Raw genomic sequence first — 13,740 nt, 5'->3', positions numbered from 1 at the left:
GATTCTCATGTAGTTCTCAGGTGATTCTCCTAGCAGATCTTTCGCGTTCACTCCTTGGTAGAGTCTTAGTATGTCCCGATTTCTTCCATTTGTGGATTATGGCCTACACAGTTGGTACTGGTGTCCCTAAACGCTTTGAAATTGTTCTGTTTCCCTCTCCAGCTTTATGAAAATGTAGCAGTTTCATTTTGAGGTCCCCTGACAGCTGCTTCCCTGATCCCATTGTTTTCGTTGCTCTCAGCAAACTGCTTGAGGCTGCTGCTGGAGATCAACCCGCTTGTAAAAATAACATGCAAGCCTAACTGAACACATCTAGTGCCACTCATCATGCATTAAGTGCTGACATAGCTTTTTAAAGATCAGGAACCTAATCTGACATATTTAAGTTAAATACCTACAGGGTTTATCAAAGGGGATGTGAACTTTTGAGTTTGATATTAAAGGTGAATTCAGACTAGGACTCAGCTGTTTTAATATTGAGGCCATATCATAAAAGGTTTTCAGAAGGGAAACACCGTAAAATTATTATGGAGGGTTATTTTGTAGATGAACTGTACAACAGAGGCAGTTTCTTTTCATTATTCACCCAAGGTCTAAAGGGGGTGCAGACTTTTGCACTCAGCTGTATATGTTGTTTCTAACAGTTTTGCACTATTTTGCTTGTGCTACAAATCAAAAGGTCGGTGGGTGTGTGTGGAAGGTTCTGGGTTTGACCCAGAACCTTCCACACACCAGGGCTGTGTACCAGGGCTGTGTGTGGCTTGTGGATTGAAAGCCAGTGATCAGAAGGTCACCTGTTCAAATTCTGTGCCTGGCAGAGTGATTTCACCAGCATTCTCTTAAGCATCACCCCCATTACTCCAGCGACTGACTGGCCTAGCTCTCTCACAATCTACACTGCTTTGGAGATAAGTGTCTGCTAAACGTGTAGATGTATCTGCTAAATGTGTCGATGTATAAATGTTCTTCAAGTGTGATGGAGTCATAATACGGAATATTGTCCCATAAATTGAAGGTTTTCAGGCTGGTCAACTGGACATAAAACTATAAATTCACAACTAGTAAGTGTACCTGATGCGTGATATGTGACGCAGCACGTTAGGCTTGTGATCAAAAGGTTGCCTGTTCAAATCCCATCCTTGACAGAGGAGTTATATGTCTGTTGGGCCCTTGTGCAAGACCCTTAACCATCAAAAATGCACCTGGGGCCCCTATATACAGTACAGTAAATGACCTGCCCTGTACTTGGAATCTAGGCTTCGTTTTCAACAGCATGTTTCTGTACAGTATGTCTCAATGGAGAGCAAGAGGGGACATGCAAACGAAGTGTAGACAAGGAAAGAAAGTATTGTGTCATTTAACTGCAGTACAGAATGTACACACCGTATTAATATACTGTTTGTGACATACCCTTCAGATATGTATTAATTTTCACTTGACATATGGCATGGAGAGGGTAAGCCTGGTGTTGCCATTTATACAAAAAAAACATGAGAATACCATGAAGTATACCGTAACTAGAACTTCACACCCATTTGATGTAGGTCAGATTCATTTTACCTCAGAAATTTGATGGTGCAAATGAGAGAAACCAAGGACTGAAAAAATCTCATAAGGACATTGTTCAGTGTGAAGAAATGTCAAATGTCAAGGCATGAAGTCCCCAGCTCAAATGGGAGATAAAGACAGGTGGTGGAAGAAATGTTGATGGTTGGAGCCTACACTGCCCAGGTGGTCGGAACTGGGGCCCATAAGCACATCTGCCACGTTTCTGTCTGCTGTGCTAAAGAAGGAAAGCAGGGTGATACCTACAAGTATGGTATGACCTCTGGAGAAAACCCCCTAGATAGCAACTCGGAGCCGAAAATGTAAAGCACCAAACCACGCAGCACACGCGTAGTATAAACACGCCCTCATCCCCTCTGGGGTGAAGCCTGATATTGAACAGATGGTGGTTGGTGATGCATACCTAGAAACTGTCAAGACAGAGGGGCACCACGCCTGCTTCATTCACCTTTTCTCTACTCGCAGCCTTAACGAATTTTTTTCAAGCAGCTCATTTATTTTTTACTTTATGTTACTAAACAGTGGAAGAAAGTGGGTCAGGAGCCCTGAAGAGGAGCTCTTTCTCTGCTATGTCGAAGTAGTTACAGAATGTAAATCCCTGGTTCTATAAGTGCTTCTGAGTAAGTTCTATACTGATGCAAAGGGCAATCACATTTTCTTTAGGACATGCAAACCATGGATATAATTTACTTATGCAGCTTTCTAGGTCATTGCATTTGGTTCAGTCTCTGCCAAAAGTTCCTGAACTATTCAGAATTAATCCATGTAGTTTAAACACCATTAAGCTACTATGTCTTCATTAACCTAAAGGTAAATCATCAATTAGGTGTGGAAATTAGGAGGTGAAAGAAATCAAAACCAAAAGAAATGGGAAAGAACAAAGGGGCATTTTTTATGACACAAGAAAAACAAGATAAGAAAGTAACTTCTAGTGACATAATCACACACACACACACAGGTTAGTAATAATATCTTTGTGGGGACTCTCCATTCATTTCTATGGGGAAAACTCTAATTACAACATGACAACCTTAACCCCTACCCAGCCCTAACATTAACCATAAGTAACCAAACAAAATACGAGACTTTTGACATTTCTACATTTTTGATTGCATTCACAGAGCTTTGTGGGGTTCCGAAAAATGGTCCCTACAACATAAAAAACAGGTTCTTATTACATTGTGGGGGACATTTGTCCCCCACAAAGTAATATAAGCCTAATCCACATGCACACTCACACAGATTTTACAGGAAACACAGGAAAAGTGGAATAAATATTTGGTTTTCACCTGTTTTCTCCCTTCATTTTTATTCAGTGAAAGTGAAATACCATAGCTAAGAGCTGTTAGTAGTGGCAAGCTACCTGTGAACCTGCTTCTCCCTTTGGAAGTTGGCAGGGATCTGCATAGTTAGACTGGGCACTATGAAAACATCTGATATATTTGTTGCATTGACCGGCCCTGCAGAACTACTCAGATTCATTATTTGAGTCGCATGTATATGCATGTATATGTAGTTTCAAAATTACGAACACTTCTGGGTTCTACCTGTAACAGAGTTTGTACGAATGGGAGCAAGCTGAACCATCTCATGAAAGGGCTATAGTCTCCCTAAGGGTTATTGAATTTCTATAATATTTTGTTTAAAACCTGATTTCTCAACCAGGACTAAGATTTGTTTTTGCCGAATCCATTTCCTGTAACACCTGGTACTTATCAAAATACAGTGGAACCTCAGAACTCGAACTTAATCTGTTCAGAACTCAGGTTTGAATCCTAAAAAGTTTGAGTTCTGATCAAATTTTCCCCATAAGAAACAATGGAAAACCAATTAATTGGTTCCCCCAAAAAATTACACCTAAATATGTCTTTTTTTTTAGCATATAAACACAAAATGAACAGGATATAACAGGAAGAGCATATACTAAACACATCTAAGCACATTTATCAAAACAGTAATTTTGTCACCCTTAGCGCAGAACGAGCGAGCAGGGAGCGCGGAATCAGAGTCAGGCAGACGGAAATCCAAGAACACAGGGTTTATTGCTGGCAAACAAGGCACAACACGGAGTAAACTTCAATGACAGGACTAGGGAAACATACTTCAACGCGGACTTAAATACACATGACTAACTGGAAATAACAAGAAACAGCTGATGACATCGACATATCACACGAGGTTAACGAGGGGGGCGTGGCACACAGGAGGATCGTGTGAGCCGGGTGTGACTAATTTGTAAAGTAATAAAATAAATGTATCTGTGCAATGGCTACCAAAATGATATAAAGTACAGTGTATTACCTGATATTTTCAATAAAAAAGCACTATCACCAACAAACAATGCTATCACAGTGAATGTGAGGCTGAGACTGAAGCGCTACCCTTTGTTTCCGCTGAGAGACGTGCCGCGTGACTCATTTCCCCGCGTATACAAGTTATCTTAGGCCGGCGTTCACAGTTCGACTTCTGACATTCAGATCGAGTTCTAGGTCATTTTTTTTTTCGAACTGGTTGGTTCGACTTTTAAGAAATTCAAGTTCTAATGAGTTCCAGTACTGAGGTACCACTGTATGTTGAAACACATTAAGAAATCAACAGGGTTGTATTAAAGTTACATATTATTATAGATGGTATTTGGAATAGAATATCCTCTATTATTTAAAATATTAATCTTCAGAAAAAATTGAGTAAATCCAGTAGGTTGTAAAAGTACAATATACTGTCAGGGCCTTTATTTTCTTGTCAGCACTGCATATAAAACTGGAGAATTAAAAACAAAGCTTGCTTCAAGTACATCCCTCGTTGCCACAGGAATTAAATTTCACCAGAAGACGACCGCTAATTTATAGCAGATGTAAAACAACCCTCTTATTGATTCAGTTGGACTACAGAGGTAAGGTACAGCAGGTTTTGTTACATTTTCTCATGGTTAATAATACTTCAGTGTGTACTCCCTGTTTCATTGGTTGCTTGTTGCCAAACCTCAGTGGAGGAAGCAGTTGAGGGTGTGTTCATTATCTTTGTTCAGTGACAGCTGATCATCACCGTGATGTCACTTCTTGCTTGTTTTGTTTGTTTTTTACTTCAGTTCTTCTCAGTAATAGAATCTGACCATACGAATGTCTTGTTGATGCATCGGAATGACAACCATGTGTTGTTTTTCATCTTTTTCCTGAGAAATTTGCATTTGTTTGCCCCTCGTGATATTTTCAGTGCACACACTAAAAGCACCCTGCTCCAGTTTCAACTCCCCATGCCATGAATTGCCTAGCTGTTTTCCTACCCCAGAACATTGTGAGATCCATAATGGTGCTGATTTTTCAGCATTAACAAACACAGCAATTAGTGTTTGTTTCATTCAATTGTTTGCTAATTATATTCTTTGTTTTCTGTCACTGTTCCCCTGTTGGGTTTTTTGTTTGGCCCCTTTAAACTGGTTAAGACAACAGCAGGTTTTGTCACAAACATGGATGATTTAAGTTTCGGTTTTTGTACGGCAACCTAGAACAGTGTTTCTCGAACCAGTCCTGGGGGAGCCCGAGTTGGTCCACGTTTTTGCTCTCTCCCAGTTTCCTGGGAGTTTTCAGGTTCAAAATTTCTAAGACAGCAGTACACAAGAATAAGGTGAAGCAGGAGACACTGGGAACGACCAGAAATCAGCCAGGTAAAAGGAGGAAGCAACTTTCTAGTGTCAGAGATGACTGTTAACTTTTCTGACAGTTTCTCAGGAATTCCAGGATGATATCAAGTGACCTTCGAAAAGAATGGGAGACATTGAGTGCAGGTGTGAAGTGCACTGCTAGGACGGTTTGTATCAGGCTTCTACACACAGGCCTGAAGTCCCATAAAGTAATGGGCGCCCTTCATTAATGAGAAACAGAAAAGAACCATGAAAAGTTTGCAACAAATAAATATATATATTCACAGATGCCTAACCATTAATTCACAAATGAGTGAAACAAAAAATTGTGCTGTGGTTCTTATTTTTTTTTGTAATTATATTACAGCACAGTACAGTGCCAATGTTTTTTGCAGTTCAAGAAAATGTTTTAAACTATTTATCTGAATAGTAAGGGGCTGCTCTACATGTTTTGAGTTGGCATGTTCTCCCTACTTTGTAATGGGGTTTCCTTTGAGCTCTCCGGTTCCCCTCACAGTCCCAAAGGTATTACTGGTGTGTGACTGTGCCCTGTGATGGGTTGGTGCCCCAACCTGGCTTGTTCCCTACCTTTTGTCCGTAGCTGCCGGGATAGGCTCCGGACCCCGCACCGCTGAATAGGACAAGTGGATACAGAGGATGGATGGATGGGTGGAAAGTAAGTGTATATTTTTCTGAAAAAAATATATCATTAGAACATATCTAAGTGAACAATAACACAACAAAAAGCAAAAAGAATTCCTTCTGTTCTCCAAAAAGTTACTGACATTTTGCTGGATGGCTACAAGAACATCGCTTCAGTTCCTTAACCTCACCTCAGTGGCACCTCAGTGATTCCATATATTTGTTAAATTTCACCTACAGCTTACTTAACTAATTAACTTAATTACTCCACTAACTTGATATAGTATTGATTAGCTAAACATGGTATGGTGGTGGTCTAGTCAACAAATACATTGGTGTATTGGACGGTTACTGGAAATGCTGGGCTGCCTTTCAGGGAGGTTTTTAACTGGTTAAGCTGTCACACTCTGACAGACGTCATACACCAACATGAAGAACGTTTAAACATTTATCAACATCATACATCCACACATAAACTTATTTAGACTAAAAGTTCTGTAAGCAGCAATACCCATGAAAGGAGGGGAAACACTTTCTTCTGCATTTTGAGAAGCAAACATGCAGGAGCGTAGCAGTTTGATACTGGGGGCTGAAGGCACACAATGCAGTGCTGCTTGAAGGTTTGCCAACCCTCTATACATGGTTATTGTTTTCTAAAAATAAATTTAAATAACCTTATGAAATGAACATTTAAATCCCAATTTGTAAAGCCGACCTTCCAAATAAGGGACACACAGAAAAAAAGAGATATATTTCCATTATTTATTCAACAAAAGTAATTTATCTCTCAAAAAACAGAAAATCTGGTATGTGCAACAGTTTAGTCAGCAGCTTATGGAAAAGAAAATGTTTTAAACTGTTTATCTGAATAGTAAGGGGCTGCTCTACATGTTTTGAGTTGGTATGTTCTCCCTGCGTTGTAATGGGGTTTCCTTTGAGTTCTCTGGTTCCCCTCACAGTCCCAAAGGTTATGAATCCTTTTAGTCAGTTGCTTGTGGCACCTCCTTTTGCAGCCATTACTTTCATCCAAACCTCGTCTGTAACCATGAACCACATCTGGTCTCACATCTGTTTTTGGGGATGTTTGCCCACTCCTCCTTGCAGAACTAGTTGAGAGGGGTTGGAGGGACATCTGGCATGTACTTGACATGTACCTGGCATGTACCTGGCATGTATCTGGCATGTATCTGGCATGTACCTGACATGTACCTGACATGTACCTGGCATGTACCGCCTGTTTCAATTCTTGCCACAACATTTCTATGGGACTGAGGTCTGGACTTTGACTGGGCCAATCCAGAATGAAAATTTGAGTGTGATGTTGAATGTGATGCTGCGTGTGATGCTGAGTGTGATGCTGAGTGTGATGCTGTGTGTGATGCTGTGTGTGATGCTGAGTGTGATGCTGAGTGTGATGTTGAGTGTGATGCTGCGTGTGATGCTGAGTGTGATTCTGTGTGTGATGCTGCGTGTGATGTTGAGTGTGATTCTGAGTATGATGCTGAGTGTGATGCTGAGTATGATGCTGAGGGTGATTCTGAGTATGATGCTGAGTGTGATGCTGAGTATGATGCTGAGGGTGATGCTGGGTGTGATGCTGAGTGTGATGCTGAGTGTGATGCTGAGTGATGTTGAGTGTGATGCTGAGTGTGATGTTGAGTGTTATGCTGCGTGTGGTGCTGAGTGTGATGCTGAGTGTGATGCTGTGTGTGATGCTGAGTGTGATGCTGAGTGTGATGCTGAGTGTGATGCTGAGTATGATGCTGAGTGTGATGCTGAGTGTGATGCTGGGTGTGATGCTGAGTGTGATGCTGAGTGATGTTGAGTGTGATGCTGAGTGTGATGCTGAGTGTGATGTTGAGCGTGATGCTGAGTGTGATGCTGTGTGTGATGCTGAGTGTGATGCTGCATGTGATGCTGAGTGTGATGCTGAGTGTGATGTTGAGTGTGACGCTGCGTGTGATGCTGAGTGTGATGCTGACTGCCCTCCATTTGTAAATGACTTGTCTTACAGTGGATGGATGGAGCTGGAATCTTTTGGAGATGGTCTTGTAGCCTTCCCCAGACTGATGGGCTGTGACCACCTTCTCCCTGATGTCCTCAGATGTCTCCTTTCATCTCAGCATCGTTGACAGTAGTTTGGGTTGGTTTCCTCTCTCTTAATCAGTGCTGCTCAAAACCTTGGTTGGTCTGCTTAACTGATTACTTGAGCACCCACATGTGTTTCACCTGAGTGTATTACCTACTTGGTTCACATATTTTTGCACATACTCTGATTAAATGTTTCACACAGTCTGCAGGCTACTTACACAGTTCCCTTAAAACAGGTGCATGGAATTGATGAATATAAACCTGATATTTCATATTTAAAAACTGGTGATGATAAAATAAGAAAATCATGGTAAAACAATAGAAAAATCTAAACTACACAAGGGGTTCACAAACCTCCAAGAAGCACTGTATATCATTCATAGATATTTCAGCAGAAATCTGTTTGTTTTTCGGGGCTAGTCTATTTTTCCTGGCTATAGTGTAGATACTGTGTTTTATGGGAAAACCCTTGTATATGCATGCCCTTTTCCCAAGCTTGTTATTCACCTCCCTGCTCTTGGGGGTGTTAACTCTCTGTGGATCACAGCTCACTCACAGCTGGAATAGTAGCTGCAGCCAAGTTCAGTCCTGAGCTTTGAGGAGCAGCCATATTCTGGACCTGCTTTATCGCTATTCAGATTAATTGATAGTTTAAATTATAGCTTTGTTTCTTAAGCTGCAGAGGTTTTATATATATAAAACAAAACACCAAAAAACAGCCGTAATGCAAGAGATGCTTCTACAGGGAGAGTGAAAGACAATTTGGGTGCACAACATACCGTGTTTATATTACTTTATTTACATGTACAGCAAATTTGCACCCATTTCACAAAACATCAGTCTTTGTACCTCCATATGGGTCCAGTGATCAAACGCATCATCGTTCTTGATACATAAAACAAGCTACACTCAGCAAGAATATTGCAAAAACTACCACAGGATAATGTCCCATTCACATCTCGTCGTTTAGGGACTAGAAGAGAGGGGGGACAGAGATCACTGTATTAGTAAACGTCTAATGCTTTTACTTTATTTCAGTGATATTCTAAATAATTCAGTTTCAGGGAGATGAAATAACGGAATAATTGTTCGAGCGTTAGCGTACGTAAAAATACAGAATAGCCTATACCGTGTGTATGGGTCGATAGCCACCCGGCCTTTTGGGGCAAATAAATGACGATAAAACCATAATTTTAAGCTATTTTGCCACACATTTGTTAATATTTTTTGCGGATGACAAGAACATAGCACACCATGTTAACAGCACACAGAATCATACAGTACAATCCCTGCTGCTTGTTTCACAAAATAGCATGTCCTGCTTAGCCGGATAACTTGTCGGATTTAAGGTAGTCTGGGCTAGATGGACTTTATCTTTGTTCATTTACATTTAGCCAAGACCTTAAATATGACAAATTATTCGGCTACTCAAGAAATCCCCTCCCCCCCAGGCCCCGGGAGAGCTGAAAACATGACGTCACGGGTCACTTCTGAGGGGCATGTATAACGAAGCCATTAGTCCGATAACCAACAAATCTTGCTTCGTGATACAGGCCCTCGAGGTATGCATACAAGGGTTAATATTTAATCTGGTACGACAATTTATGGTTGCTCCCATATAAACAGTTGCCAGAAAGAACAACAGGCTTGTTTGTTTCCTTCTGTGATTATTAATAATTTGCTTTGTCTGTTTCACTTTCCAGTATTTAGTGTAACTGTTTGTTTTGTAGAACCCAGGGGAGACAACATATGAATGACCACACCGAAGCACATGTTACTAATTTACGAAAAAAGGACCACTGCCTTAGATATAAATTCTTTTATATATCTGTAAAATGCTAAAAATCACACCCTACAACTGTTGTTCTCCAAGTAACCGCTGGTTTAATAGCTGCAGTGAACATGGGGTTCACGCTTTTTTTCGGAGATTTATAACATTTTATTTCTCGGTTTAATGTGCAAGATTTTCCATGAAATAAGTAGGATAAAAAAAAGAGATTAAACAGTGAACACAAAACAAGGTTTCTCTGGAAATACCTGGGGCTGATATAACCAGGGAGCCTTAAGCTATGTAGAAGAGGTGTCAGTCAAATATTGTCATATTAAGTGTTACAGAAGCAAATGAAAGCTTTGTCATAAACCATAAAATGGACATCTCACCCCCAAACAAGAACAAACTGCAAAGTGAACTTGGCATGTTTAAGACTTGGATGTAATCATGATTCAACTTTTTCTTAGTATACCTTGCCAAATAAACAAGCCAACATTTTATTCTTCTGCATAGTGTACAAGCCTAGTACCTTTAACTGAGTTCACTGCAGCTGCAGGCAGAATTTTTCTGTGCATAGTTTAAATGATCATTTACCAGGTGCATATATATCAAGAATCGTATTAGTGCCTAGGTCACCAAGACAACTGATATTTTGCATTTCAGGCATAACCTACAGGTAGAAAATAGTAGCTTAGTAAGTCATATCCACTGAATGTTTATTTATCGACATGGTGCATTACAAATATATAAGATGTGAGTTAAACTGGTGAGTAAGAACAACAGGTAACTGTTTGAAGAATAAAACTTTTGAATGAAGCCTATTTGTTGCCACTAATAATTTAATAATAATTAATAGTGATAATTCTTTTGAGAAGTCTTCACAATGTTAATGTATTCTAATAGGAGAAAGACTTTTTTTCAAGAAATGGAAATGTGTAATGAAAAAAGAATCACGACGTTCCAAACATTGCACAGTTTTGTGAGAACATGTCTTTTCACAGCCTCATTCCAAGCATTAACACTATACCTCCATATACTCTCTATTTCAAACAGAAACAAAAGTAAGTGGTTTCCATTTAGGAACATATTCAAACAAATAAACAGACAGAATGGTGGGATGTTCATTTGCATGGGCTACAAAACAAGAATAATCCTGAAATGCTATCAGAAAACCACCAGCAGAAATAATGTTTCACTCTTTAGATGCTGATCTAGAGACAGAGCTTATGTTTGCCTGACCTGGAAATTCCTCTTTTAGAAAGAGAATCACACAATTCCCACTTTAAAATAGCCCAAGCAAACCCAATGAGCCATTTCCAAGGTGCTGCAGATCAGGAGATAAAGAATTAATGAGAATGAGTTTTCCACAAAAATGTCCCGCTGGCTGACAGCAGACATCATCTCTGTCCAGACATGACAACGTTTAGCATTCAGAGTGGCTGCCTCAGTGCTGCCTGGGCATCCAGGTGTATTAGATGTGTACATTCTGAATGAAACGGGGCTGCTGAACCCCATCGATCATAGAGTTTTTGTGATACACGTGATACAGGGCAACACAAAACTGAAGTACTCATTAAACGAATTAACGACTCTTTGTGGAGTTTGCATGCTCTCCCTGTATTGCATAGGTTTCCTCCGGGAATTCTGGGTTCCTCCCACAGTGCAAAATTATGCATTCTGACCACCTGGCTTCATTGCCCATGGTGCCCGGTTGTGTATGTGCCCAGCAATGGCCTGGCACTCTGTCCAGGGTATCTCTCTGCCTTGTGCCCTCAGCTTCCTGAGATAGACTTCCTGTGACCCCATAGCAGATATCAGCTTGGAAGATGGAGTTTTGGATTAAGCCATGGGCATAGATTATTGGGGGATGGGGGGCTGTAACTCCCCCCCCCCCCCTCAATAATCAAAACCATCCAATACTACAACCCCCTGGACCACCTTAAATGGGTGGAGATCTCAACCCCGCCAATGCTCAACCCAAAGTTATGCTATGTTATGGCAATAGGTTCTTTTTGTCTTATGCACTATTCTGAATGTAAATATATTTAAGAAGACTGGTTGACAATGAAGGGTAAAAGGAAATATTACAAAATGATGGTTATGACTCATTTGATCTGTTCGTTTTACGGTTAGATTAAGAACTGTGCTTTCAATTTACGTCCGTCAACCATTAAGAAATTTGTCATTCGCTGCGATTATCCATCTGCCCACAGGGAGCTGGAAACAAAGTATGCATTCTACAGCAGAGCTGCTGGCCTTAGTGATCTCTGCTGCTTTAGCGTATATCCAAGAATCCAAGTATAATAGCCAGGGATGCTCATAACTGGTTTGCAAGTGTGCATGCACCATATAAAGTGATATGTGCGACAGTTTATACCTTTATACCGCTAATGAATTGCAAAGTAGCCGTAAAAATGTTAACATGTGAGGTAATTTCTTGTCATAGCAGAGCAAATGCGCGTAAAACAAGTTTGCATCTGCACAGTTATGACAAGAAATTGATGCACATATTGCTTTCTTTGGCAAATGCGTACTTGCATAACAGTGATGCGCATACCTGAAAATAACATAATAACTATATAGAGCAACAACGATATGGAGTAGGAGTCAGTGGATGGGCATCGGTGTCCGGGCAGGTTTGCTGGAGGTGAGAAAGATCACATTATTTTATACCTTTAGTCATGAATGTGGGACATACTGAATGAAACAAACACAACCCTGGGTAACTGACTGGCTTTCCTGAGATGGGCATAGGTAGCAGCCTTGCACCCCCCCCCCCCCCCCCCCCCCCTCCCCCACCTCAAGTGTCTGTTGTTGTCTGTGAGGAAGTAAATCTGGGCTGTCCAAGGCTATGGTAGCTGTAAACACATTTTCCCCAGTCAGACCGTCCTCCGATAAAGACCTGAAACTCCAGAGAAATATTTGTAGTGGTACATAATAAGGGATCTAAGGTAAGGCAGGGTCTCCTGGGTGCATTATACCCCAAATCCCATGGTTTACCTTGGCTGCAAATTGTCAGGATTAATTCATTTCAACATACATAGGAGTAGAGGAGAGAAAATGTTTTAGAGGAAATGTGTCTGAGTCACCAAGAAAAACCCAAGCTGTCACTGGTATGTAGGCATGATTTATTTGACCTTCTCCGGAGTGTCATGGGGTCACAACCCCAAAGTAACCAACCCAAGTCTGCATTCCTTTCCTTTTTGAAAGAGAGTCAAAATAAAAAGGTGTGCAGCTGTCTGACACTTCTTAAGATATACACAGTGATTTCTGTAAACATTATCTTTTAACAGAGCTTGTTCAACACCTATCCTTGACTGAATACTTTGCCCAGAAAGTTCGCCTGTATTTCATCACAGGTTTAAAATGCCTCTGATACTGAAGAGCTTCCCAAACCGCAGACTAAATACCACCACCAACAATAAAAAGGATCCATTGCCAAGAAGAACAACAAAGATAAAAATTAGTCTAAAAATACTTTTCAATGAGAAAGGAGCACACTAACAGACTTGTTCGTCTGGTCACCCAGCCATCCAACTTTCAGCTATTTAAATGCTAGTCAGGATCGCAGGGGTGGGCTGAGGCCCACCGCAGACAGCATAGGTCAGACAGCAGGGGTTCCCTTTGCATTGCTTGCCGGTCCATTGCAGAAATCTTGCAGGTGGTGCTGACACATGTGAAATGCTTTTATCTGCTTCTAAACAGTGTCAACTAACTTCAGACATCAGCGCCAATTAAAAAATAATAAATTATAATAAGTGTATCTCTCAAATCATATGGGGAATAAGCGTTTAAGCCTTCACGCCTTGAGGTTTTTAAAGCGCAACCAAAATCTACTGGCTATAAAATTCAACAGTCACTCCAGAACCCCTCATCAAACTACTACTGGTAGTTTGCTTTCTGCTGGGTGCAATACTCGTTTGTCATTACACAAAATACACGAGTGACAGGTGTGGAAGAACTTGTAAAACACTTTCTGGAAAAAAAGCCTTTTCCTCCCAAGGTATCTACATGGTTACTGTGGTTAAGA

This window comes from Paramormyrops kingsleyae, chromosome 6 (assembly GCF_048594095.1).
Source record: "Paramormyrops kingsleyae isolate MSU_618 chromosome 6, PKINGS_0.4, whole genome shotgun sequence".
Taxonomy (NCBI): Eukaryota; Metazoa; Chordata; class Actinopteri; order Osteoglossiformes; family Mormyridae; genus Paramormyrops; species Paramormyrops kingsleyae.
The sequence above is the reverse complement of the archived record's forward strand: the minus strand, read 5'-3'. Positions refer to the sequence as shown.